At 48.2% G+C, this 18,183-nt stretch overlaps 1 long non-coding RNA gene across 1 annotated transcript in view; it reads right to left on the reverse strand.

Moving 5' to 3' along the window:
• Window positions 1-1,559: 1,559 nt before the first annotated feature.
• Window positions 1,560-18,183, reverse strand: part of LOC142783854 (uncharacterized) — a 31,348-nt gene continuing 14,724 nt past the window's right edge. Inside the window, exons 2-3 of the long non-coding RNA XR_012888528.1 lie at window positions 6,100-6,312; window positions 1,560-5,438 (exon numbers count right to left, since the gene is read on the reverse strand). This is a non-coding gene — a long non-coding RNA (uncharacterized LOC142783854). The remainder of the gene's footprint in view (window positions 5,439-6,099; window positions 6,313-18,183) is intronic.

The raw sequence follows: 18,183 nt of genomic DNA on the forward strand, positions 1-18,183 counted from the left end.
TGATTTTGGTGTTACACGGGTTGGCTGATCGACAAGCTGGGATAAGTTAAAAAGGGAGCAAACGTCGAGAAACGATGATGCATCAGCAGACGCAGGTTCGACTAAAGGAGTGGAGTGCAGCCATTGAATATTGGGATATATAAAGTCACCAACCAAAACAATTTCTACTCCGGGATATCGTACCACAATTTGATTCAAACTATCATGAAGACCTTCACAAAAACCGGTAGCAAAGGATGGAGACCGATAGGCGGCGCCAAAAATAATCTTCTTATAATTGAACGTTAAGCAGCACCAGATAATTTCAAGGTCTGTAGTTACATAGACAGCAAAAGATTTTAGCTGGTCACTGATTGCGATTAGTACACCACTACCTGTCCTGTCACTGCGATCACGTCGATATACCACAAAATTTTTGTCACACTGAAATAACTCATCCACCGATATTTTGCTCGTGAGCCAAGTCTCCGTCAGTACGACGATATCGGCTTCAGAATCATTGATTAATGCGTTAAGTCTATCCTTCTTTTGATATAGGCTGCGGATGTTAGTATACAGAACAGAAACATTGCGCGTACGGCCACTACCCCTCACACTATCCTAGCTACCGTTGGGCTGACTATACACACGTCCCGAACGCGTCGACCTCGGTGATGTAGAGCCAGACGGAACATCCGGAGAGGCAACCGCAGGAAGAGAGGAAACAACTGCACTAACTTCAAGAACAGAATCTGCATCTGCACAGTACCGGTAGTGTTTCCCGTCTGCAATAAGCTTGTTGTGGCGCAGTTTGTACGAAGTTTTCAAGCCTTTGCCGAAGTCAAGCAGCTTTTTACGTGCAATGCGCGTAGAAAGAGAGAAATTAACTGTGATAAAATGGATGGGGATGCGTGGTGACTATAATGTTATTGTAAACCAAACTATGAAGGTTTAGTGTCACCCAATGTTACTTCAAAAGGCAATAGTATGTAAATAAAACTTATATTTGATGTGTTTTCAGATACAGGATGGTTTGCATTAGGTGCACTTCACCGACTTAGCGAGAAGTAGCAATAATTGGTGACGTGGATGCCATATCCGTGCACACAGTAGGCTATTGAAATGTCAAACTGCTTTTCGCAGTTTCTATAGACCACTTGTTAAGATGTGATGATGAAGGATGGCAAAGGCATTTGATTTTTAAGGAGCTGTATAGCACAAACATCAAACACGCTCGCCGCATGCGGCCAGCGGCCCGCACAAGACTGTCTCGTCTCATAACTGTTTCTTTTTTTCTCAATAAGTATGCATGAGCCCACTCAGACAATACTGCTCGCAAGCATGTTTTTCATGATACATACCATGGTGTCACCATGTGCCGAAGCATAACCGGGAACAAAAATTCTATTATCTCAGAATCGGCGCACTGATTTTGCTCATTTCGAAGATCAATATCAATATTTTTTTCCGAATCCTGACAATAAGTGTCTTTCAGAAATGGCCTATATGTAATATATGTGAAATATCTTCTTTCCATCGGCAACAATAGATGACGTTTTGTTCAGGCCTCCATCCCCCTTCCCCCTTCATGTCAACCTGCTTCACTGCGGTGAAGACCCTCGCAGGACTAAGTATCCCGAATGCAGCCTGCTATGTGAGTTGCGTTTGATATTCTTGCGATGTGGTCTGTAACCATACTAAATCAGCCCCAGATGTACAAAATCCACAATATCATGTTCGCACAATATCATGTTCGTCGAAGAACAATCGAGGCATTTCACGATGCACTCGCGTATGTCGGTGAAGAAGCACCGGACAAAGTATTCATTCGACAGAGAGCAAAAAAAAGTATGCAGAACGGTTGGGAGCCAGCAAACAACGCTGAAGAGATTTTCTGGGTCTTGTGCAGTCATATATGTCAGAAATTAGAAAAAACTAAGTTTGTCTGACCAGTTCTGATAGTTTGCTGCATAATCAAACATCAGGAAAGTTTTCTTAAGTAATGGTTCATCACAACAGTTGTCAATTTTTCTGACTGAAAAAGGAAGTTCATGCGACTCAGCATCAACTTCTAACTTTACGGCTGTTTTTTTAATAAAATGCCGCTTGGAAAATATAACACACACACTGCATGAGGACTCACAATGCACATCGAAACCGAAATCTTATTGTGTTGTCTTCGACCTCGAGATAAAAAAGAACAGTTTACTAACACATAATAAAACACACGCCACACAGGCTACTAAACGCCACACTTGCCAATGCACATGAGTCTCTTGGTTAAGTAGACGTCTTCTTTCACTAGCTCACAAACGGGCACGTGCATTTCCAACACTCGGCCATCCTAAACCAACTTAACGTCCTCGTTAAGGTCTTCTGGTCAGGTAACCCAATTGCTTTTTTGTGCAAACGTTCGGCTATCCTATTAAACGACTTCTTGAATCATACATGATAGAAACAAGATAAACAAGAAACAATAAAAAAACACAAGAAAATAGCTAGACCTATACAGTGACATGTTAAGTTATTCACGGCAGGTTCGCCCTTTCGTAGTATGAAACTTTTAATGAGGTGTTGTACATTCCGGTCATCTTGACTGACTTGACCTTGAGAAAAACCACAACAAAGTGAAGAAATAAATTTTTTTGCACCATACAAAAACACCTCATTGCCATTCTCTACGGACGACGAGCCACTTGCTATACTGGGTCCCGGCTTCATGATGCCCATGTCCTCTTTTTCCGACTCTTCTCTGGCACTTTTCCCCGATTGAACCAGTGGCTTGTCGTCAGTTATGTCTTCTTGGCTCGGCTTGCCTTTCCGCGATTTGTACTCTGCAACCTCTCTGTCCTCCTGGTGATCATTATCTGACGCCTTTTGTCTGTTGGCTTATTCTTCTTCCTCTTTTTCCTTGTTCATTCTTTTTTTCTCCGCCTTTTCCTACTGTTTCTTTCACCGCTTCTGGTTTTCCCTTCACTCTCTCCACTTCGGTGTCTTTTTCTCGCAGCACCTGGATGGCAGTTCGTCTGATTTTCTTTGCCATTTAGCTTCGGCCGTGTTCTTGTCTTTCGGGTTTCCTGTTTCTATGACATACTCGGCTTCGGTTCTTCGCCTACCTTCGTTTTCGGTGCTTCGCTGTCTCCGGAAAGCTCGACACGAGGTGGGGCTTGTTTCAGAAATGAGATCACCTGTCCTTTGGGGGTCGCATCAGGCACGACCTCCAGTTCTTGTAGACTCGGGGTGTCGTCTGTTTTCGCTTTGGCGCATCCTGTTGGGAGCAGACGGCGGCTGGCTGTCACATAGACTTCGTTCTCTGTTGGTCGACGGGCGACAATGGTTCGCATCATTCCGTTCCTTCGTTCACATCGGTTGTCAATTTTCTTGCCGTGGAAGCGGGCAGGCAGCGTTGTGCACCTGAAGGAGGTTGGAGGCTTCGTTCAGGTTCAACTGTTGCGTGTGCCGAGAACCTCCTGTTGTTCCTGTTCGATGCGTTCGAGCTTCAAAATGTTGTGCAGTAGGTGGTCGACATCGTCATGCATCCTAACCAAGAGCATGGTGCATAGTTCGCGAGACTTCAACCTTGAGATAACTTGTTCTCGCATATCTGTAAAGTGGAGTTTGACTTCGTGGCACAGAATCACCTGAGTGTGGAAGTAGGCGGCCGTGCTCTCTTTACGCTGCTGCACGCGCTGTAGCATCCTGCTCCACACTTCCGCAATGGGAGTCTTACCGACGAAGGTAAGATGGAAGCGCACCCCGAATTCTTTCCACGACATGAACTGGGAACTTTTTGAGTGGTACCAGTCCTTGGCAGCTTCTACCAATTGGGCCTTGGCTGTTTCCAGCGTGTACGCAGCTGGCCACCCGTGAAGGTTAGACGTGCGATGAATATTCTCGATCCACTCGCACGCCGATGAAGCGTTCTCGGAGCCGTCGAAAGCTCTGATGTTGTGGCTTAAGTCAGGAATCACTTGCAAATTGGCGCTGTATGAGGTTGTGCCGCACCGCCCACAGACAGTCGTTCCAGCAGGGTTGATAGTAGTCGATGTTTTTCTTGGAGAACTTGGAATAGGTCACGAGCCAAGATAGTGTTGCCAAGGCCAAAGTCTGTAACTTCTGCGCAGGTCTGGTTGTCTCTTCGTTTCTTTTAAGGTTACGTTAACGAGCTATACGTAGGCTGACCAAACACACATATTCTCTCCGTGACGATAGGATGGCGATGCCACTTCTGAAATGTTGCATTCGACCTCGTAATAAAGAAGAATAGTTTACTAACACATAATAAAACATACCCCACACAGGCTACTAAACGCCACTCAGGCCAAACTGCGCGTAAATCTCTCTGTCAAATCGACGTCTTCCTTCATTAGTTCACAAAAGGGCTCGTGCATTTCTAACAATTGCGTTTGGTTTGATGCCCACTGCTTTATTTTTAAACAACGCTGGCTCCTTACAAGCACCTGCTCAGTTTTCTTTATTGCGCAGACTTCCGCCTAGATGGTTGTGCATGGTTCAAGGCTTCGACGAAGAATCTCAGCCTTGTCAGCACATAAAAACCTACCAATCGTTGTTCACGGTGCTCCTCGCAAGTTTCACTTTGATCACCTTTAGAAGCTCTATGAGATCCATGATGCTGTCACGGTGTACGCAGCGGGTGCTAAAACATCCGGTGAATGTGTCCTCAAGAAAACCAATAAAGTTCAACAAGGTCGAAGATGGGTACAAAAGGCCCCGTAATCGAACTATTGGGTGAACTGTGCGATAGCGCTTTGATTCTCGCGAACTCAACAAGTCGTTTTCGCAAGGTAGAACAGTGCTACGGCACGATGCATTTCCTCGCAACATACCCGCTTATGTAATGGACCAGTCTGCGGTCACTTCTGACGGACACGTATGCTTCATGGTCACTCTCATATTTCACCACATCGTGCAACATATCGTTTTCATTGCTTTCAAACTGAATTTCACCTAATGCATGAGTAAAGCCGGGGTTCTGCGGTGGCGGTGACGGGGGCAGGCACAGTCCAGGGGACCAAAGGGAGTCAGGTGTGTCAGGAGTCACATTGTTTTTGTCTAGCTAGCGCACAGAGTTGCAAAAGCTGATGCACGCCATTGTGTTCAGGAGCTGCTGCGGTGTAGGATGATCATTATTCCCGCTGCACTGCCGCACTATACCGAAAGTGTTCTCCGGGGGGTCTTGGGGGAGCCGGGCTGTCATCAGGTAGGCATAACTTACTTCCAACGTCAGGTATTCCAGCAATAGCAAAGTGCTTTTGATGGTGATTCAAAACCATGCTGCTGTGAACTGACTCAGGAAGCCCCACTTGCCTTTTGCGTGTGACTCCCATTTTGTCAAGTACGCAAGAAAGGTGTAGAGGCAGTCGACCGCACTCGAGTTTAACCGCAGCGCGACTCTGACGTATCGAGAGGACATTATGGTGATGATGCTGTTTATCATCCTGCATATAAGAAAAGAAAGTAAGAAGAACGTTACTCTATGCGCGCCGTTTTATACATTTTTACATGTGCAAGATAATTTTACCAGGAACGCGCAACGCACATAACACTGTATGCCATCGTGGGGATTCGCGCCTCATCATTTCAGGTGCATGAAGGTGTCGCAAAATTAGTACGATATCATTATGCTGTTTGGTTTATGAACAGAGGTACACTGTTCTAGTACAACTTCGCACATGTAACGTTGTGAAATTTACTACTAAGTTTACAAGAAATGCTGTGAGTTTGGGCGATAAAAAATGCAGTAATTGTCACATTATATGTTCTGCGTAGAGAAAACTTTTTTTTTTTTGGGAGCCTGGCATTTCAGTAACATGTTCGAAAAAGGCATAGGAGCGTTTTATGTGGTTTCGGAAGTAGGATGCCATAGGCTTCCTTTGGAGCATGTTCCAAGTGTCCTGCAATGTGTCTTTTCAGGTGAATCTTGTGTATATACACACACAGCACGGTACGCTTGCTCTAGTGTATATTGCTTGCTCTAGTGCCCAGCTGTGCAAACAAATATTTTCTTCTAGTTGACTTTCCAAACAAATCGTAAGCTTTGCTGTTGAGATCAACACAATTAAGATATCAAAAACACTTACTCAAAGAACCACAGCTCACCTATACACAGTTGCGTCTTGATGAATCGACATCTTGTTGGTAGAAGCGCAGACCACGGGTCACTTGTGGACCAAACAATTAGTAGGCGTAGTGGACGCGCATCTTCTCCAAGTTGTTGGGATTGGGGTGGGCCTCCTGTATGCCATCCATCATGCGAAGTGTCACAATATGTCCATCCATCGCGTAAACGTCTTTTACAGCGTACAAGGAGTCCTGAAACATAAATCATATGTAATTGAAACTCGTTCCATTGAAGTGACGGGGACGCTCGAATTATTAGGTAAAACCCAAAACCTTTTAAACTTTATGAGGAAGTAATTTTATGGCTTCTTAATTCAATCAGGCGACAAATAAATACTATCAGGTGATCGTTATTGACAACAATCTAATCCTGCATATGTGAAAATCTGCTAGGGGGCTCTGACATGAAACCTCCTCTAACATTGCCCGGACATAAATGGAACCGTGTCCGCGCGACGTAGCGATGATGACGTAATTCACGATATGCAAACACACGGTAAACGAATGAAGTTACTGTGTGAGCAGGGACGGATCCATCCACTCATTTTAGGGGTAGGGGGGTCGCATAAAGTAACACAGGAAAGGGCGGTGTAGACATGACTTTTTTGTTTTTGCTAACAAAAAAAACCTCCGCGTTGCACAAATTCCGTCAATGTGTGCTCACACTGTTTTCACTTATTTGTCCTAACTTATGACATGAGGTGGACTACGAGCACTGAATTGAGAGGGAGGAGTGCCGACAGAGATTTTTTTTATTTTGGGGGGGGGGGGGGGGCGATTGCTTCTACTTTCTCCAGCTCTGGATCCGCCACTGAGGCCGATGCACAAGTTTGGAAGGAGATGGTTATTGCCATTGCATAATGAAACCGACCATCGCCGCACGCTTCATACGGTACGTAAAAGCTCGACTACCGAGTCCAATACTCAGTGCCGCCTTCAGGTGGCGTGCGCGGCTTCACTAAACGAAAGCTAACATGGTAAGAAGTATAGACTTATTTATGAAGGTTGCCTGGGTGCTGCCATAGTCCTCTCTGTGGGCTGTTGTTACCATGTGTGACCTCCCCCCCCCCCCAACCCCACAAAGAAAAAAAATGACTACTGAGCTTGAGACGTCAAATTCAGTGCTCCCATGCAACAGCCCAGAAAGAACGGAATCCTCCTCACCGTAAAAAAATATCTCTGTATACATTATAGTGTGATAGCGTTAGAACGCATGCTCAAAGAACAAACTGCATCTACAAAAAATCCTCTGTTAAATATATTCGTTAGTTGATTCTGAAATGTAAGAAGCATTGAAAAAAAACATGTTTTGTGCCTGTTCCGATCAAATTTCCCCGTTTATTTTCCCCATCAGTAGTGTGTGAGTTCTATAGTAGTGTACGAGTTCTAAATTGACATTTACTTAATCAGCGAGCTGAACACGAGGTATACATTTCACGACGAATTGTATCCCCATAACATGAACGCCAAATGATAAAAAAGCATTCCTTCAAGTTCTGTAACAAATAAACAACGATAAAACAACAGAAGAAGAAAGAATAAAGGGGAGCTGCAAAACCTACCAGGCCATCAGGAGTGTTGAAGTCGTGGGAAAGCAAGTTGTTGCGAAGACACTTTATGAGATGCAGAAAGTCGGGAAGAAAGTGTACGTATTCTGCAGGGGCGTCTGCGTAAGTAGGCATTTGGTGCGTAGCGACAACACAGACTCGAGCTAACGGGGGAGCTTCGACTCCCTCCCACGACTAGCCATGCGTGGCTCTGCCATGTCCGGGGAAAAGGGGATCCTGGGGGATGAGCTGACGTGAGGTGATTGGACCTTTAAGGCCCCTCAGCAGAGGCAACACACCCATTTGGCCCCGGCTTCATGTAAACGGCACCCCTGAGCTGACCCACCCAGGGGAAACCGGCAGTCGCCTTTTCCTATCTCTCTCTCTCCCTACATCTTCGTCTTCATCTCTCACTTTTTATCTGTCCTGTAATCTTCTCTCTTCCGTGTACTTCCAAATTTCCTGGCGGCAAGGGTTAACCTTGTGTGGATACCCAGTCTTGGCTATTCCATATTAGGTTATAGCAGTGCTGTACGGCTGGCGTCGACAGGACTTGCGCCGCATCTCCTGCCACGTCCCCTGGTTGGACTCAGTGGTGGGCGGCTGGCACCGCTGCTGAACTTTATAGTCCATTCATGGCAAATGCTCCCCCCCCCCTTCCTGATCGCTCCCTGAAAATGTGGTGCACTAAAGACACTTTCATGCTCACTACCATGTTATTCATTGCCAGAACAAAAAGAAGACAGTACGTACTATTTCACCCTTTCTTGTGTCCAAAACTCTCACCGAAGCAATAGGTATAGGCTCTAAAGTCACAAAGATGTGAAGTGCCGATCTCCTTTTGAGGTTCGTGACAAAGCTCAATATGAGAAGCTGTCTAAACTTGTAGGATTTGGAAAAACCCCTGTTTCCATCAGTGCACACAGGTCCATGAACACTACGCGGCGTCATTTCTGATGATGACGTTCTACAACTCTCAGAAAATGAACTATTAGAAGGCTGGCAAGACCAGAATGTAGTCAAGGTACAGAGAATCATCATACGACGAGACAAGAAACACCCACCAAACACATAATTGTCACGTTTGGTACTAGTGACTCACCAGAATCAATTGAAACCGGCTACTGTAAGCTCCGTGTCAGACCATATATCCCCAATCCTCGTCGATGTTTAAAGTGTCAACGTTTCGAAACGGATCACAGAGTTGCAGAAGGCGATCCACTTGCGCAAAGTGTGCATCCACTCAACACATATCGGATGACTGCACTTAAGAAGCAACTCATTGTTGAAACTGTGAAGGAAATCACCCTGCCTACTCACGATCATGCCCCACATGGAAAAAATATAAACAAATAGTAGAACTCAAGGTCAAGTTTAATAGGTCATTCCAAAAGGCACGTAAGCGTCTTTCACTGCACAACCCCTCTTATTCCTCCTTTGCAGATGTGACATGCCGGGGTGCCGCACCACATGTTTCTGCACCCAGCCGTGGTCACGCCACTAACGCCCCCGGCTGGAGCAGCCTGCACTGTTCCACTACCTGACAAACAGGGCCGGCAGACCACCATGTCTGCTGAACCTCGGACCATTGCAAGCGCAGTTAGGTCCGAAAGTTCTGTGAATCTGCCTGCCGAGCTGGCACCATCCAACACCTCACAAGAGGCGATGGATACAAGTACGACTCCTCCGGCACCTCAGACGCCGAAGGATAGGCGCAACTTTTCGAAGCACGCCAAGAAAGAAAAAAACTCGAATTACAGGGCGCCCAAAAGGCCTTGTAACCTAAGGTAACACTTTTGTACACACAGCACCACACAACACTAAAATGACACAAATACTACTGTGGGATGTCGCAGGACTGCTGATAAACCTCGACGATATCCAGCTCTTACACGAACATACACCAAAAGTGCTGTGTGTACAAGAAACACACTTGAAACCAAAAAACACTAACTTTCTACGGAATTTAGTTATCTTTCGAAAGGACCGGAATAATGCCAATGTGCCATCCGTGTGTGTTGCCATAGTCAATCAAGAAATAGCATGCACACACCTACCAGTACAAACACCCTTTGAGGTGGTGGCTGTTCGAGCAGTTCTTTTAAATAAACTCGTCCTCGTCTGCTCTCTATACATACCTCCACAACACCGTCTTGAAAATCATGAATTCCAGTCCCTCATATATGAACTTCCAGAACCCTACCTTGTCCTAGGGAACTTTAATGCGCGTGGTAGCCTCTGGGGTGACTCTCGCTCCGATGCGTGAGGTCGCCTGATTGAACAGTTCAATTTTTCTACCGGTGCGTGCCTCCTGAATTGGAAAGAGCCAGCATAATACAACATCGCTAACAATACGTACTCAGCAATAGAACTCAGCATAACATCCCCATCACTCCTGCCTCTACTTAAATGGGAAGTTATTATTAATCCATACAATAGTGACCATTTTCCTATCGTTGTCAGCACATCAGTAACAAATATATGTCCTGCACAGGTTCCCAAATGGCTCACCGGCAAAGCCGATTGGGAAAAATTTCAAAAAATGACTCTACTAACTTGGACTAGCATAGAGGATGCTGTGTGCTACTTTACAGCTTTCTTGGTTCATGCAGCAACGAAATGTATTCCACAAACATGTGGACCGTCAGGCAAACGACGAGTCCCATGGTGGAATAATGAGTGCCGCGATGCGCGAAAAATACAAAATAAGGCATGGAAGTTGCTTAGAGACTCGCCTACAGCCGAGAATCTTGTAAACTTCAAGAACATCAAGTCGCAAGGGAGGAGGACGCGCCAACAGGCGGGAAGGAAAAGTTGTCACAAATATATATCAGGCACTAACTCATACACAGATGAGGCGGGAGTCTGGAACATGGTTGGTAATGTGGCAGGACGAAAAGCACATTCACTTCCTCTAGTGAACACACAAGGGGGGAGTTTGAAAGACGAGGCTAACACTCTCGGAGCGCACTTCGAACAGGTCTCCAGCTTATCACACTATAGTGAAGCGTTCTGACGATACAAAACCAGAATAGAAAAACAGAGATTAGAGCGCAAACCCACAACACATGAGGCATACAATGAACATTTCTGCTTGGCTGAACTACAAGCCTCACTTACCGGCTGCAATAAATCTACCCCAGGACCGGACCGTGTGGCACATGAAATGTTAAAACACCTGCCGCACTGAAACCCATAAAGCTCTCCTCTGTCTGTATAATGCAATATGGTCTTCCGCCGAGCTACCCTCTGCCTGGAAGGAAGCTATCGTTATCCCAATTCTAAAACAAGGCAAGGACCCAGCCTCAGTTTCCAGCTACAGGCCAATAGCGTTAACAAGATGTCTTTGCAAGGTCTTCGAGGAAATGATTAACAGGTGCCTGATGCACTTTCTTGAAATTAATAGCCTACTTGACCCATACCATTGTGGGTTTCGAGAGGCTCGGTCCACCACTGACCACCTTGTTCGTATTGCCGCATGAATTCGCGTGGTTTTCGTGTGGAAGAGGACGAAGAAGTTGGGACTGGGCCGCTTTTGTTTTTCCTAGCTTGACGAGCAGTTCTGCGGAAGGTTTCCTTGAGTAAGACAAGATTGGTGACAAGATTGGTGACAAGATTGGTGGAGGTGCTGGGTACGACAACTGACGACGCACCCCATGCACAAGAGCCCGCCCAGGAGCCGGAACACAAGCCCTGTGCCCGTGGACACGCCAGTTCACAGAACAAGCCGCCGCCAACGAGGCCTACCACCAGAGACACCGGCACAGCTTATCCATAGAGCGACTATGACTTCGCCTCAAGGCGTCATGGAAACTCCTACGTCGTCGGCACCAATTTATTGCACTGTCCAGAACCCGCTGATGCCTAGTCCCTTTCACGGAGAGCTGTTTGAGGATGTGGACGACTGGCTGAGCGAGTTCGAACACGTCGCAGCGATCAACTACTGGGACGAAGCCGCCAAACTCCGCAACGTCTACGCGTGTTTGAAAGACGGCGCCCGAACGTGGTTCATGAACAGAAGTGATGTCTTGACATCCTGGCGCGAGTTCCAGCATCGCCTCTTGGAGACCTACCGGAGCCCCGACCGCCGCGATCGTGCTGAACGTGCATTGCATTCACGCATCCAGATGCCTAATGAGACCGTCACCATGTACGTGGAGGACATGACGCAGCTTTTCAGGCGAGCGGATCCGGCAATGCCAGAAGAAAAAAAGCTACGCTATCTGATGCGAGGCGTGAAGGAGCAGCTTTTTGCTGGTCTAGTGCGGAGTCCTCCGAAGAGTGTAGCAGAATTCCTGACCGAAGCCACTACGATGGAGAGGGTACTTCATCAGCGGTCAGCCCTACTCAACCGGCAAGTGAATTCTGCATCACCTACTGAATTTTCCGCCAGCTTCGGGAGCAACAGCATTGAGTGGATTCGCGAAATCGTCCGCTCCGTCGTCCGCGAGGAAATCGCGAAACTACACGGGGCGAGACAGCCGGAGGTAAGCAGCATCACCAATATTATTCGGGACGAGGTCCAGCAGGTGCTTCACAGCCGTCGCCCTCAACCAACGGTTACAAATCTAGAACCACCTCCTGCGTCCACTGATGTTGGGAACCGCACATATGCCGAAGCTCTGCGCACTTCCATGCCGGTCTCAAGCCCTGCAGTCCCAATCCAGACGATGCCGCCAGTTTCAATTCAATCTGCGCATGCTGGTTTGGACATCGACGGTCGCCGTGCCCCTCCGCGGAAGTCCGATATTTGGCGTACGTCGGATAGAAGACCCCTCTGCTTCCATTGCGGTGAAGCCGGTCACATCTACCGGGAATGTCCATACCGACAACTTGGACTGCGCGGTTTCTCTATTCATTCGCCTCGTCCCCTAGTTGGTCAGAGGCCAAGAGAAATTGAGGACTACCTCGCGCAGCAACGCCTGCCTTTCTCACGGCGTCAATCGCGGTCTCCATCTCCACGACGACCCACAGCTATTGGACCACGTCTCAGTACGATGGCACGGGGACGTTCCCCAAGCCCTCGTCGGGAAAACTGAAGGCAGCGACCTTCGGGGGCGAGGTCGCTGGGACTAAAAGTGCGGAAGACCTCCTATCGACGCTTCCACAAAACGCTGCAGACATTGAATTGACGTCTGAGTGCAGTGCGAGAGAAATGCCGGATTGTGCGTCTGAACCCAGTGGCCGAGTCTCACTCGACATTCCCGTGCTGATAGACGGTCTTCAGGTTAGCGCATTGGTGGACACAGGTGCAGATTATTCTATTATGAGCGGAAAATTGGCAACCAGTCTTAAGAAAGTGATGACACCTTGGAATGGGACGCGTATTCGCACTGCTGGAGGCCACGTTATTACTCCATTGGGTCGCTGTACCGCAAGAGTGGAAATACGCGAGTCAACGTTTGTGGTAACCTGCCTCGTACTACGCGACTGTTCTCGTCAGCTCATCCTTGGAATGGACTTCCTTCGAGAGAATGGCGCGATCATAAATCTCCGCGAGCGAATGGTGACTTTCTCGACGCAACTTGCAACCGATCGAGGCGCTGATAGCTGTCGTAGACCTGCGCTGCGTGTTGCCGACGAAAGCGTGACGTTGCCTCCCCGAGCGACTGCTTTCGTAGAAGTCACCTGTGAAGACCTCCAAGACGGTGACGTGGTCGCCGAGAGCAACGTATCCCTTTTACTGCTTCAAGGTGTGTGTGCAGTGCGAAGCATTCTGCGTGTGCGTGACGGACGGTCGCAGATACTCGTCACAAATTTTAACTTCGAGCACCGACATCTTTTCCGCGGCACCACCGTGGCCTTCGGAGACCGTGTAGCGGATGTCACCGAGTGCTTCGCATCCGAGGAAATGGTTGATGGAGATAAGTTTCTGGACCACATCGACGTCAGTTCGAAGCTTTCGGACGAGAAGAAGGCCGCACTGCATACCCTGCTGAAGGAATTTAAATCTTGCTTCGCCTCTTCATCTAGAGTCGGTCAAACACCCCTCATAAAGCACCGAATTATTACCGACGATGATGTTCGCCCAATCCACCAGCAACCTTACCGTGTTTCGGCTAAAGAACGCGAGACTATACAGACGCAGGTAAAGGAGATGCTTGACGACGGGGTGATACAACCGTCGAGCAGCCCGTGGTCCTCGCCAGTCGTTCTAGTAAAGAAGAAAGACGGAACGCTGCGATTCTGTGTTGACTACAGGAAACTCAATAGCGTCACAAAAAAAGACGTCTACCCGCTCCCACGGGTTGATGATTCTCTCGACAGGCTACGACACGCGAAGTATTTTTCATCGATAGATTTGAAGAGCGGCTATTGGCAGATAGAGGTCGATGAGCGAGACAGAGAGAAGACAGCGTTTGTAACTCCCGATGGGCTTTATGAATTCAGAGTTCTTCCTTTCGGCCTCTGTTCGGCTCCCGCAACATTCCAGCGAATGATGGATACCGTTCTCGCTGGCTTGAAGTGGCAAAGCTGCCTTGTATACCTTGATGATGTGGTCATCTTTGCCGAGAGTTTCGAAGAACATCTGAAGCGTCTAAGAATGGTTCTGGAAGCTATTCGTTCGGCCGAACTCACGCTAAAACCCCAGAAGTGCCATTTCGGCTACGATGAGCTGAAATTTTTGGGACATGTTGTGAGTGCGGATGGAGTGCGGCCTGACCCAGAAAAAACTGCAGCAGTCGCCACCTTTCCTGTGCCGTCAGACAAAAAAGCGGTGCGGCGTTTTCTCGGCTTGTGTGCTTATTATCGCCGATTCATTACCAACTTCTCGACGATAGCCGAACCGCTCACGCGACTCACCCGAGATGATGTACCGTTTGCCTGGACTACAGAGCAAGAAGCAGCTTTCACAGAGTTACGGCAGCGAATGCAAGAGGCACCTGTTCTTGCGCATTTTGATGAGGACGCTGATACCGAAGTTCACACGGATGCAAGCAACGTCGGACTTGGCGCTGTCCTTGTACAACGGCACAACGGCGTAGAACATGTCATAGCTTACGCCAGTCGTACTCTCTCTCGAGCCGAGGCCAACTACTCCACTTCAGAGAAGGAATGCCTCGCAGTCGTGTGGGCAACGGCAAAGTTTCGACCTTACCTCTACGGCCGTTCCTTCAAGGTGGTGACCGATCACCATTCGCTGTGTTGGCTGGACAATCTCCGTGATCCGTCTGGTCGTCTCGCTCGGTGGAGTTTACGCTTACAAGAGTTCGACATCATGATTGTGTATAGGTCTGGGCGCAAGCACGAAGATGCCGACGCACTTTCTCGAGCACCCGTGGGACATCCTGATATGGACTCGGAATATGCTGATGGTTTTCTCGGAGCCCTCAGTGATTCTGACTTTATGTCTAGACAGAGAGCCGATCAGGAATTGCGCCCTATTATTGATTCCTTAGAAGGCCGAAATTCTCACACTCCTCGGCGCATCGCTCGCGAATTGTCATCCTTTTGTCTAAGGAGGGGCATTCTTTACAAGAAAAATGCTCGAGGTAGCAACAAAGCCTTCCTCCTCGTTGTACCAGCCGACATGCGGGATGACATCCTACTCGCGTGCCACGACGAGCCCACGTCGGGACACTTGGGCTACTCGCGGACTCTCGCCAGAGTGCGCCAGCAGTACTATTGGCCACGACTTTCGACCAGTGTACACCGCTACGTGCAAGGCTGCCGCGAGTGCCAGCGTCGCAAGACGCCACCCATGAAACCTGCGGGCCTTCTCCACCCTATTACACCACCACGGACACCTTTCGACCTCGTGGGAATGGACCTTCTAGGACCCTTCCCTTTGTCGGCCACTGGTAACAAATGGATTATAGTAGCAACCGATTACTTGACCCGGTATGCTGAGACAAAGGCATTACCCCGCGGCACGGCGTCTGAAGTGGCGAAGTTCTTCGTGCAGCACATCGTCCTCCGGCACGGCGCGCCGTCATGTGTGATTACGGATAGAGGAACATCATTTACGGCACAAATGCTAGAGGACATTTTCAGACTGAGCTGCACGAGTCACCGAAAAACAACGGCTTACCACCCACAAAGTAATGGACTGACGGAAAGGCTCAACAAGACCATAGCGGACATGCTGTCAATGTACGTGGACGTGCAGCACAAAACCTGGGACGATATCCTCCCATACGTCACGTTCGCATACAATACGGCAATGCAGGAAACAACCCGATTTTCACCTTTCCACCTTGTTTATGGACGCAACGTACAAACGATGCTTGACGCTATGCTGCCGTACGATAATAGCGATGCTCTTTCTCCAGAAGCCGAGCAATACACGCAGTACGCCGAAGAGGCTCGTCAACTGGCTCGCGTGAACATCGGTCACCAACAAGACGCAGATGCACGACGTTACAACCTTCGCCGTCGAAACGTCGCATACCACCCGGGTGAACGAGTGTGGGTGTGGACTCCTGTCCGACGACCAGGCTTGTCTGAAAAGCTTCTGAGCCGTTATTTCGGACCATACAAGGTTGTCCGACGTGTGAGTGACCTTACATACGAAGTACTTCCGGACGGCACAGTGTCGTCACGTCGACAACATCGGCCCGAAACTGTGCATGTCGTACGACTCAAGCCGTACTACACACAATAGTCTCTGTGCTTGCGAGTTACTTCGCAAACGTGACAGTGATCTCATGTGGTGTTTTTTTTTTCTTCTTGACTCTTCCACTGGTGCTGTTGTGTTCGCGCATGGTCCAAGTGCTTGTGCGCCCTCTTTGTTTTCCCTGGCACTCACTTTGTGATTCTCTGCGTCAACGCGTGTTCTAATTATGGGTTTTTTCTTTTTTTCTTTTCTTCTTCTTTTATTTAGAAGCATCGAGTCGATGCTTTTTAAAAGGGGGGACTAATGCCGCATGAATTCGCGTGGTTTTCGTGTGGAAGAGGACGAAGAAGTTGGGACTGGGCCGCTTTTGTTTTTCCTAGCTTGACGAGCAGTTCTGCGGAAGGTTTCCTTGAGTAAGACAAGATTGGTGACAAGATTGGTGACAGTATCAAGGCCCAAATTCGCGACACTTTTGCTCATAAGCAAATTTTTTCTTTCTGTGTTCCTCGATAGGGAAAATGCATATGGCACAACATGGCGCTTTGGCATATTGCCAGACCTGTCACATTTAGGTGTGCGGGGTAGAATGCTGACAATTATCGAAAGCTACCTGTCCAACCGTACATTCCGTGTCTGAGTTGGCACTGTCTCATCTCGAGTATTTGTCCAAGAAACAGGAGTGCCACAAGGAGGTGTATAGAGCTGCACACTTTTCATGGTTAAAATGAATGCCTTGTACGTGTCTCTCCCACGTATTATTTTTTACTGCACATATGTCGATGATGTACAGATTGGTTACAAATCATGCAACATCTCAATGTGCCGACGTCAAGTTCATCTAGGGTTGAACAAGGTATCTCATTGGGCAAATGAGAATTGTTTTATACTCAACGCGCAAAAGAGCACTTGCGTCTTCTTCAGCTGAAAGAGGGGCCTCTATCCTGACCTTGACATTGACCTGCATGGTCAACCTCTGTCAGTGAAGACCGAGCACAAGTTTCTTGGACTAATATTAGACACTAATCTAACCTTCATGACACACATCAAGTATTTAAAAGACATGTGCTTAAAAACTATGAATATTAAGATAGTGTTGTCCCGCACTACGTGGGGCAGTGACAAGAAGTGTCTGATGAATTTATATAAAAGCCTCGTACGCACACGCCTAGATTATGGTGCTCTAATCTATCAGTCGGTAACACCATTGGCCTTGAAGATTCTCGACCTTGTCCACCATCTAGGAATTCGCCTCTCTACAGGTGCTTTTCGAACTAGCCTTGTAGAGAGTCTGTACGTGGATTCAAATGAATGGTCGCTCCACCTACAAAAATGTTACCTGTCTTTTTTGTACTTTCTGAAGGTGAAGGCAGACAAGAAACACCCCTCTCATTTTACAAGTAATGATTTGTCTTGTTCTGGCTTGTTCGAGAACCGTCCTTCGTTGCGGCAGCCCTACTCATTCCGTGTAAGGGGTCTGGTCGAAGAAACAGGTGTGCATCTTCTCGAACACAGTTTGATGGCTCCTGCAGCATATCTGCCACCGTGGCAGTGGCAGCTCATAGACTGTGATGTCTCTTTTGTTGAAGTCTGTGGGAATTGAGGCTAGCCCACTGCCTTTGCGCGGGCTTTGCCGCCTTTTCTGCCGTTCTCATGTGCCGACATGTCTCCCCTCCTTTGCTGTCGGCAACGCTGGGAGAGCGGAGGGACGTTTAACCCCCTCACCTGGTAGCGGATGTTGACTGCGGCGCTGCGCGCGGAGTCTACCGAGATGTTTTCGCGCGCTGTGTCGGGTGCGAGCAGACAGATACTCTCCGGGACTGCAGACGGTGACCCACGCAATCTTTTCCGTCCGTTGACTCCCGTCGCTCGGGGGCTCGTCGGACTTCGCTGACGGCGCCTCGCGCCTGAGGCGAACGCTCACCTTTTGTTGCCCCACTGCGTACGTACGGCCGAAGGGTG

This window comes from Rhipicephalus microplus, unplaced genomic scaffold (assembly GCF_043290135.1).
Source record: "Rhipicephalus microplus isolate Deutch F79 unplaced genomic scaffold, USDA_Rmic scaffold_12, whole genome shotgun sequence".
Classification (NCBI taxonomy): Eukaryota; Metazoa; Arthropoda; class Arachnida; order Ixodida; family Ixodidae; genus Rhipicephalus; species Rhipicephalus microplus.